Below are 10,859 nucleotides of genomic sequence, written 5' to 3'. Positions count from 1 at the left end.
TAATTAAGAATTTTGGGAAAATTTGGGCATCGTCCAGAGGTCACTAGGGTATAGGCTGCACTAGTGGGGAACCTATATCTATCAAACGAGATATGAACAAGCTTTCTAGGACTATCTTGTGGCGAGATCTCATCCACTGACTGACGGACAGAAAATGCATGATGAATGTTACATGTCAAAAACGTTACTTTTGAAAACACTAAGTGAACAACTCCCTCAACTTTTTAAAAACTTTTTAAAATTTTGTTATAGTTCAATCGTAATGGCGCTAGCATCAATTCAAATGGCACAAATGAGCACATAATACGTAGTGGGGGAGGGGCAACGTATACTTTCATCCTATACGTAACCCCCCTCAAATATATAGTGTGTGTTGTTGCGTTGAGACGTGAGACACAATAGGGAAGAAAAATGACTAAGAGTTTTATGCGTAAGAAAAGACAAGAAACATGAAAAACCTGACATAACACACAGATACAAGAAATAAGCAACTACGGCAACAAAATGAAAACATCTTAAATCACACAATAAAAAGCAGGTAATCAATTCAAATGCAGTGAAATAAATTAATAAAACTCAGGCGACATATTAAATATAAATGGAAAATGAGACAAATCAATTTAGTACAAAAACGCATCAAACACACCTATTACATCTACATACATCAATTTAGACAAACCAACTCGTAAAATGATAAATTGCATGCAACTAAAAAACACGAAAATGGCATGGCTCTGCTCAGACATCGGCTACCATTAATGTAACACTAAAAAGTACAGTATGTGATAATGCAAGCAGTATCCGGGTAAAAGCAGATTATCACACAAACAGACCCCACATACTAAACAGAAGAGAAGGTAATTAGAGGGTCCCCTTTCTCGTATTGCTTGCGCACTACCCGGAAGCAGACACGAGATGTGGAAGAAACAGATGCATCGAAGAATCGGAACTGTATTAGGTCCTTCCTCCACGGTGTAAACGGTTAATAGACTCATACAGAGCAAAAACACACTGATAGTACCTATACTACACGAATACATAAATACATCCTTATTAAAATAATATCAAGGCATAACATGACCCAGTTAACGGTACAAAACAAAAGCTTAGAGCACGCCGTGCTTCAATAAACAGATAAAATCTAATGCAAAATGTTTGTAAATAATAAATGGGGAATCGATTTACAGTGTTTTGCGTTACGATCTTATTGATGGTTGAGTCTATACGGGCTAATAAAACACTGATCTGCCACACAAAAATGCACTGAAGTCCCTTCGATCTCACACGAGGACCTTGATAATTTGTTTGCATTGCGAGCCGCTATGGAGTGTTAGAAATATGTGCGGATATATGTATGCAATGCTTTATTACTATTGTATAACGTTTAGTTCAAGCGCGTATACGACGTGAATCCACTTGGAATTTTGGGTAGATGGGGGAGATGTGTTTGGGATGTTCTCAACTGCTAAAAGCGATCAACTACATCCCTGTCAGACAATTTCAGATAAATAAAACTATCTTTGGATTGTATAGTTCAGATCAAAATGTTTAAATGACAGACTCCGCACTTTTGCTATGACCAAAACGTATAATTAATTTACTATCGAGCACAGTTTCCGTTGAGTCAGTATTAATAAAAGTTGTGCCAATTTTCCATAATTAGATCAGAAGCTAAAGTGGCGGTTTGGGTGCGGCATAATTAAATTCGACTTTTAGAAAATCGCTCTTACGTTCGAGGTTTTAGATTATAACTTGTCCGTTAGACGAATATTATACCCTCGTTTTCGCGATTTTACATAATTCAAATAACGGGCGTAATGTGCCACGGTAGCATAATAGAAACGAGGTTTCCAATTTGTATTACTATTTGAAATTAGTTTTGGCGCAAATAATAGCTCGTATGTAACTAGAATATTTACGAAAATTTATACGCCGGCACGCATTTTCGAGTTTAATTACTACTGTTGTTATTGTTTTGAATTTATGGATGTATATGTGTTTAAGTTACGGTGGGTTTAATAGACATTGCGGGTTAATTGGATGCCGAATTTCATTTTAATTATATAATACATAAAAAGTGCACGTGTGAATAAGTTCAGAGAGTAAACAATCTAGCCAGATGATTATTAACTAAGTTACAGGTAGTGGGTACGTTAAAAGCCTAAGAAGAAGGTAAAGAAGAGACGATAGACAAAATAACCCCTTATAACATAATTATTATGGGAATAACAGAAACAACAAGTTAAAAAGTAATCGTAAACCATTTACATAAAGCGCATTTCCGCTTGCATTCATTTCCCATTTGTAAGATGCAACTTCTGTTAAAATCGTAAAAATCCGGCCACAAATATGAAAGATGGCGTTGCACATATCCAATTTTGATGTGCTACTTCAATTTCTGTTTATAACAATTTCATTTCAATGCTTTTCTAAATAGGAAAGTTGGAACGGCACATGCGCAAGCCTAAATTTTAAAACTAATGTTAGATTTTCCTTTGTTCCAAGCGCCTAAGTATCAAATTTCAATTAAATGCTTCCATGGATAAAAAAGTTGGCACTGCGCATGCGCAAAATAAAATTTTGAAACTGGCGCTAGATTTTCCTTTATTCCAAGCACCTATGTATCAAATTTCGTTTAAATTCTTCTATAAATAAAAAAAGTTGGCACTGCGCATGCGCAAAACCAAATTTTGAAATTGGCGTTAGATTTTCATTTATTCCAAGTGCCTACCTATGTATCAAATTTCATTCAAATACATTTATAAATAAAAAATTATCAAACTCCTCGTGTGAGATCGAAGGTACTTCAGCGCATTTTTATGTGGCAGATCAGTATTCTATTAGCCACTTTCGACTCAACCATCAATAACAGATCTTGTCGAAGGCTACCACATTCCCTTTGACGGTACCCACTTCCGGCGTCCCGCTGACCCGCAATTCGCGTTTGAAGATTTGACTCCACCATCAGTAAGATCGTGTCGGGGGCTACCACATTCCCTTTGACGGTACCCACTTCCGACGTCCCGTTCTCTCGCAGTTCGCGTTAGAAGATTTGACTCAATCATCAGTTAGATTTTGTCAGAGGCTACCACATTTCCTTTTTCGGTGCATACTTATATTACACCCACATTTTGGTGGATTTCGCTAAAAACCTTCCACAATATACTTAATTTTTGGGGGCACTTCTCATTGCTCGAACTTCTATTGGCGACACGAGAAAGAGAGACAGCGATTTGAGATTTACGAAACGTTAAACCGCGTGACAAAATTCGCAACGGAAGGTAAAAGGCGCCCGAAGTTGATTACCTCTCGAAGACGCGCGCGCGCCTTGCAAAAGGTCGTTAATTTCGCCCCTAGGACAAAAAACAAAATTCCGCCACGAAGGAGTTGTGCGCGTTTACATCTTTCCGACGGCACCAATTTGAAAAGAATCGGACCAAAACTGTAGTAGAAGATAGGAAAAAACTGAAAAACCTTCACGTTAGTATACTACGCTCGAGGATGACGTCAGGTGTCACCAACCCCACATCATGTAGCCCTGTCCCTAAGGTTGACAAATTACACGGATTTGTAGATACACGTACACCCGTTGCCTTTCTACAAGAGTTCTTCTACGCGCACACATTTGGTGCCATCCAGCCAGCCGGCCAGCCAGCCAGCCAGCCAACCAAAGTGAGATTAAAAGCTACTTTATACAAATAAATTTGCAAAAATGCGCTAAAAAGTTTGCAATTCGGTTTATAAATGGTGGAGATGCGAAAAGGGCACTGTGAATTTTGAATCGATTCGACTCAACTTTGGGGATTGCGTATTATATGGCTAAAGCTATGCCCATATTGAATTTCATGCAATTCAGTTAATAACTAACGGAGATGTAAAAGCGATCGGACATTTCTAAACAAAGTTATCGTTCACACGGACAGATAGAGGGACAGACAGAGAAAGGAACAGATGGACAGACCAACAGACAGACGACAGACAGCAATACAAAATTATAAAAGATCTCTAGGATCGTTAATAAACGGCAAAAGTGTAAAATTATGGAACATGTAAAAAACGGTTTGTTGTTTTTTTACAACTTTTTTAGCAATAAACGCAGAAAAAATTCCTTCCTTGGTGCAAGGCTCGACACCATAACGAACCAAATAGCGAAAAAAGTAGAACAATTGTTCTTAAGATAAAGAACTAGTAGCGTCTCAAAACGAGCGGACGAACGGACAGGCAGCCGGCTGGACGGACGGACGGACAAAGTGGCCACAATAGCGCATTTTTTTTATTTTTGTGGAAATGCGCTGAAAAGGAAAGAAAAAGAAAATGAATAAAGTATATTATAAACTATCCAGATGATAACGGAAGAGATGAATCCAAAGTGAGTAGGGTTAAAAATAGGAAACGTAGATAACCAAGAAGGTAAAGTAGCGAAGCGAACAGAATCATAGAACAATGTATAAAAATTTAAAAAGGTCACTATAATATTATTTGCATCCTGTTGCGGGGACAAAAATAGTATTAATTAAAGAGGTAAAACAAAATAATCCTTTAAACAAAAAAAATAATCGCTGAATGTCTACGGTAGAGAGCAAAAATTAAACAAATGATACTACATTAAAGGATAAAATTGACAAATAACGTCATGGCTTAGTAAAGTACGAGTATATCGTATATCAGATAATATACCTATACAGGGTGTAGCACCTAAGATCCCTCGGATCATAACTCCTTTACCATAAAAGTAGGTATTACTGAAAAAAGTCGTATGGCAAACTTTCTAAAATATTCTAAAAATTTTTAAAATATTTTTTATCACCAGTGGCGTGCTTTGCTCCAGCGGCGTATCAAACTTGCATTTTTTTTTACACGGAACACCCCATATTTTATTACTCATTTGGAAAGTACTTGAAAAATACTTATTTTTTTTATTATTTTTTATGTAACATAACACTTTAACGATTTCGCTGTTATAACGTTTTTTCGTCAAAATTTGAAAGTTTTTCGAAATTTTGTTTAGAGACTAAATCGCGCGGGGGGCTAAGTTTTGGACTGAGGCACAGGGTAAGACCTCTTCCACAGTCACATAATTTTTTTTAGGTACTTTATAAAAAAAATTAAATTTTTGATTGACCTTTGTAAAATGTCATATTTTTAAAAATTTCAAATGGCACCCCTCTAAACAAATTATACTTCTGGGTAGCCAAAACTACAAATTTTCCACTGATACCAAGAAAACCACTCATTCCATAAAAAAATTTCAGAGAAAACCCAAGTCGAAACGCTAATTTGTAAAATAAAACCTTATTTTGCAAACCCAAGTGTGCCATGATGAAACAAAAGAGGTTCATTTCTCACAATTAACAGTAAAGTGTCGGCAGTGTATGATTGTTTTTCAATCATCGTTGCAAATATGTCCCAGTAATTGTTGATATCCTGTTTATTCTTAGAGACCGTTACCGGAATTGTTTGCTGGCGTCATGGGGAGATATCCTGGCTGAACACATTCAGATTCACGCGTGTTTCAAAAGGTGTTTGATAGATTTAAGGTTACTGGGAGTGTAAAAGGATCAATTAAACGGACGCCGGTTTTGGTGAAAGATAATGAATTGCAAGTTCTCGGGGCAGCTGTTGGCAATCGTCATATTAGTGTGAGTGAAATTAGTACTCCCAGTAGTTGTACATTTTTCCAACACCTTTTGATCTGGATGTGTTCTGGCAGGATATCTCTCAGCATAATCTTGTAACGCGAACAAATAATTCCGGTAGGTAACAGTCTTCAAGAATAAACACCATATCAACCAGTTCTGCTTGAGTTGGGAACATTTTCGCAACGCTGATTAAAAAACAATCATACACTGCCGACACTGTACTGTTAACTGTGACAATTGAACATTTTTTGTTTCATCATGGCACACTTAGGTTTCAGCAACTTTTTTTTACAAATTGGCGTTTCGACGGGTTTTCTCTGAAATTTTCTTATAAAATGTGTTGTTTTGTTTATATCAGTGGAAAATTTATAGTTTTGGCTACCCAGAGGTATAATTTGTTTAGGGGGGTGGCATTTGTAATTTTTTAAAAATATGACATTTTTCGAAGATTAATCAAAAATTTAATTTTTTTGGTAAAGTACCTAAAAATAATTATGTCTCTGTGGAAGAGGTCTTGACCTGTGTCTCACTCCAAGGGATATAATATGTTAGATAAAAAAATAAGTATTTTTCAAGTACTTTCCAAATCAGTAATAAAATATGGGGTGTTCCGTTTAAAAAAATGCAAGCTTGATACGCCACTGGGGCACAGCACGCCCCTGGTGATCAAAAATATTTTAGAAATATGGCGACGGTAAATGTGTACAATTTTGCTTTAGGACTTTTTTCGGTATTTTTTATGGTAAAGGAATTATGATCCGAGGGATCTTAGGTGCTACACCCTGTATACACAGGAAAGTCGAGTTGAAATAAAATGGGAAGATGAAAAATGTAGAGTGATTACATTACAAAAAACAACGTCTATAGCGTATAGGACGGCGAACAATAAATTTGTTTTAACAGTGTATAGATATAAGATGAGATAATGGTTTCCAAAAACGATTTTCATAAAGCTGCCCTGTGTAAGTACCAGTCTCCCGACATTCCGTTCTCAAGATCTAGCATTTGAAGCTTTGGTCTCACTGACTGCTACTTCTAGTACAGGCCCGCAGGGGTAATCCGAGGGGACTGCTCAACGTCAACAAACGCACACGAAACAGTGATGTTCTGCATCGCGAACTTGCGGATGACCGCTACTCAAGAACGCTGTCGGTTCCACCAGTGGATGCGCATACAGCAGCGGAACATAGCCTGGCAGGTATCACGTTATACCGAGTGTCCCAAAATAAGGACCCGCATTCGTGACCCAGATCATTAACTCGATCCTAGCGGACGGAGAAAATCGCCCACAGAACGCACTGCGCACTTCCTTTTCGATCTACCGCAAGGACAGCAGACAGCGCCCCCTTCTGAGCATAGATTTATGACGTCGGATTGGTCCTCAACCTGCCCCCAAGGAACCTTCGCAGACAACCCCCCCCCCCAGTACAAGTTTTTTCTGAAAATCAGAGGGAGGCTTCCTATATACACCAATGCGTCAATGCCCCCAGAGGAGATCCTCGCTGGCTCACCGTTCCGTTCCAGCACTTCTTCGGACCGGATCCTGAACTTTCCATGCGGAAATATTCCACCAGGGCAACCTTCCGACAGCGAATGTTCTGTTGTTTATTTTATTTCACCTTCTTTCTAATGTCTAACGTTCTAACGCCTTACGTTTTCAATTCTTCTTATTGTTTACATTTTTATCTTTCCACTAGCTTTTAATATCTTCCTCAATTTTTTTACACATTGAGATCTAGCTGCTTTACTTTAATATTTTCTATTATAAACTATGTTTTACTTCTGTTTGGAAACGCCGGGATAGTTTATCAATCATGATTTATTGAATTTTCCTGTTTCACTTCCATCTCTTTTTATTTTCATTTCTGTTTCCTTCTTTCTCAAGCTTTGTATGTTCCAAGTGTTTAATAATAAATACAACTTTCATTTAACCTGTTAACAGTACCCCATATAACTTCTTTCAACTCGTTTTATTTATTTATGTCTTGTTCTTTTCGTAATAATGTATGAATTGATAAATATTGACTGAAAAATCATCAATAATAAAACTGGGAAGTTGGAAGTGAAAAATTGTATTTGGGCCATTATCAAGTAAGGAAGCAACATTTCCGAATTGATTTATGCCAATAAATTACCGCCTTGAAACAATAATTATAGGATATAAACCTGTTACAAGAACAAACTAACACCTTCGTATTTTAAGCAGACGTCCGTAATTTATTTATTGCCGAACGCATTAATTAAATCAACAGAGATTCCACATTAGGATTTGCAAATGTAATTGCCAACAAGACCGATCTATTTTAAATCTCAATATGAGTTTAATTAACGATTAAAATGGCTGGACGCGCCAAATGAAGCTATTATTCTCGTTGAAAAACGCCGTAATTTACGGTACCTACCTATAGACACAAGTTCGATTTCGTGAATTAATAAAATCAAACAAGTCGATAGTGTTTGGAATATTAATTCGCCTAATGTAACATTCGTGTATGAATGGTGATTTAGTTAACGCCCACCATTTCGATGGCTTCCTAGGAAACATTGAAGGGGGTAGGTAATTAACCTCTTTATTCTAATCTTAGTTGGTTTTCATAATAATACTTATACAGACACAGTCCTTCCCTAACTGTTAAAACAAAGGGGTGGTAACCCTCAGTGCAGTAGCTCTTCCATCAGCGCACCCTCTCCCTCTGCTTTAATTGCAAGTATCTCGATTATTTTCACGTAAAAATGGATAAATTAAAAGAATACCTACCACTTTTAACATCCAGTCTGCTCGGTGCAAGTATAAATTTTCATAATCTAAACCTAACGCGATGACTAATATAAATCGCCACCCTCTTCAGATTTTATTGAAGGCAAACTAAGCGTAAGGGCTGATTTAATTGACTTTACAGTTTGCTTACGTACGATAATATATAACTTTAATTTAATCGGGCATTGCCTCTCTCGTATATAATGGAACGGACAAGAATGCACAAACTCTAATTTTCAGGGTAATCGAGAAAGTGAAGCATTCTTTCTTTTTTAATCGAAACTTCGAAAGTTCTCTCTCGCATTAATTAAATACAAAATTCACGAGTGCTTTTAAAGATGAAAGTTCTCCATTTGTCTGTTTCAATTTATTTTTCATAAGCTTTCATCGTGGAATATTCCTTTAATTGTAGATTCTGAAAAGATGAGCGACTTAAAAGATCGCAACTTTAGAGACGTACAACAAGCATTTCACCGCATTAATTTTTTTTCTGCGGATATTTGCAAAATGCTCTCGACCTTCCATTTTCTTTACTCGTCGAAATTTGTAGAAATTATACAACAACAAAATTGCTTAATCGGGATTGTGGCGACAAAATTTTGGGCTCACACATAAGTAGATAATCCCAATTCCATCGTATCGATCGATCGGATTGTGATTAAGTTTGAGTACAGAAGTACAGCGATATTTCGGGCTCACTATAGTACTCAAGCTTAATCCTAATGCGACTGATTAATTCGAAATTGCCTTTGCTCTAAGTCAGCATGTATACAAGCTGTTTCATAAAAAGGTCGGATTTATCTGCGTACCTACTCATGAAAAGCAACAAAAAAGTCTTAATATACATAGTGTTTCAGTTTTGAAACAACACTTCGTTTGTTTTTAATAATGTAATGTTTTGCGGATCTATGTTTATTAAGACTTGAGTTCATGAGTACTGTGATATCTGACCATTTTTTAAACACCCTATATGTACCGCCGAATCGCGCTCCGCCGAAACATCCGCTCGCAGAAACGTGCCTTCGCGCATAAATACCATCGGCGTACTTTTGTCAATACTTTAAAATTCCTAATTTATATTCGATATTCTTACGCCATCTATGTATTTCCTCTGTAATTCCGTTTAGATGTAAGTTAGTTCTGTAGTAGGTTAGGCTCTCTCCTTCTTCTGGGGCATCCGACCACCAGTAAGGTAGTATTTCGCACAGTCTTCACTAGTGCCCTGTGGTTAAAAAGTAAACAAGTATCAATTGTGCACATCTCTTGTGCAGATAAAGCGCATTTTTTAAAACTGAAATAGCTTTTGTTTTGATCACCAATGGATATATTTCTTGCAGACGGCTCAATCTCCCTTTGTGAGTACCCTCTTCCGACAATACGTTCTTGAGGTATAAGGGAATATATCCGATCACGATAAGAGGTCGAGGAGGAGGGCTATGGTTGGTAGAAATTAATACCTTTCGTTGAGACCTTTCATTAGAGTACCATGAAGGACCCCGTCGCTCACTGATCTCGAAAAAGAGTCGCACAGGAAAGTTATAGTTTGTACAAACCAATTTATTTCGATGAGACCTTTCATTAGAATACCATGAAGGGTAGAACATGTGTTTACCCCCCCCCCCACTTCCTAAAGTTTAAATTAGCACCACTAAAGGCATGCGTATGTAAAAGCTATGCACGTTTTACTTTCAAAAACAGCCTCTCAGGAAATAATTCGTGGAGTGGCCCCCCTTTTAGACAACGAAATTTGATGGCCGTCCGGCACACCTTCAAGGTATGGGCTACCTACTGCAAAAAATTCCAGGACTCTAGGACCATTTCCCTAGAAGTAGTTCAAAACGGTAGGTAGAAGTGGGTCCGGACGGACGGGCGGACAAAGTGCAAACAATATCACATTTTTTTTTATCCTTAAAAAATGCGCTAAAAAGTTTTCTCTCTCAGGCCCGTAATTTTAGCGCATTTTCCATGCATTTATCAATACTTCCCAAAAGACTATGGCTATTTTTAGCGCATTTTTTTAAGAATTAAAAAAATGTTTGCACTTGGTCCGTCCGTCCGGGCCCACTTCTACCGTTTTGAACTACTTCTAGGGGAATGGTCCTAGAGTCCTGGAATTTTTTGCAGTAGGTAGCCTATACCTTGAAGGTGTGCCAGACGGCCATCAAATTTCACTGTCTAAAAGAGGGGTCTCACCACGAATTATTTCCTGAGATGCTGTTTTTGAAAGTAAAACGTGCATAACTTTTACATACGACAAGCAATTGGTCTCAGATTTTGCATACGCATTCCTTTAGTGGTGTTAAATTTTAGAAAACGAGAGGGGGGGGTAAACACGTGTTCTACCCTCCATGGTATTCTAGTGAAAGGTCTCATCGAAATAAATTGGTTTGTACAAACTATAACTTTCCCGTGCGACTCTTGTTCGAGATCAGTGAGCGATGGGCCCTGAGGGGGGGGGGGGG

The sequence above is a fragment of the Photinus pyralis genome, unplaced genomic scaffold (genome assembly GCF_008802855.1).
Source record: "Photinus pyralis isolate 1611_PpyrPB1 unplaced genomic scaffold, Ppyr1.3 Ppyr1.4_LG6, whole genome shotgun sequence".
NCBI classification, from domain to species: Eukaryota; Metazoa; Arthropoda; class Insecta; order Coleoptera; family Lampyridae; genus Photinus; species Photinus pyralis.
Note: the sequence above shows the minus strand (reverse complement) of the source record.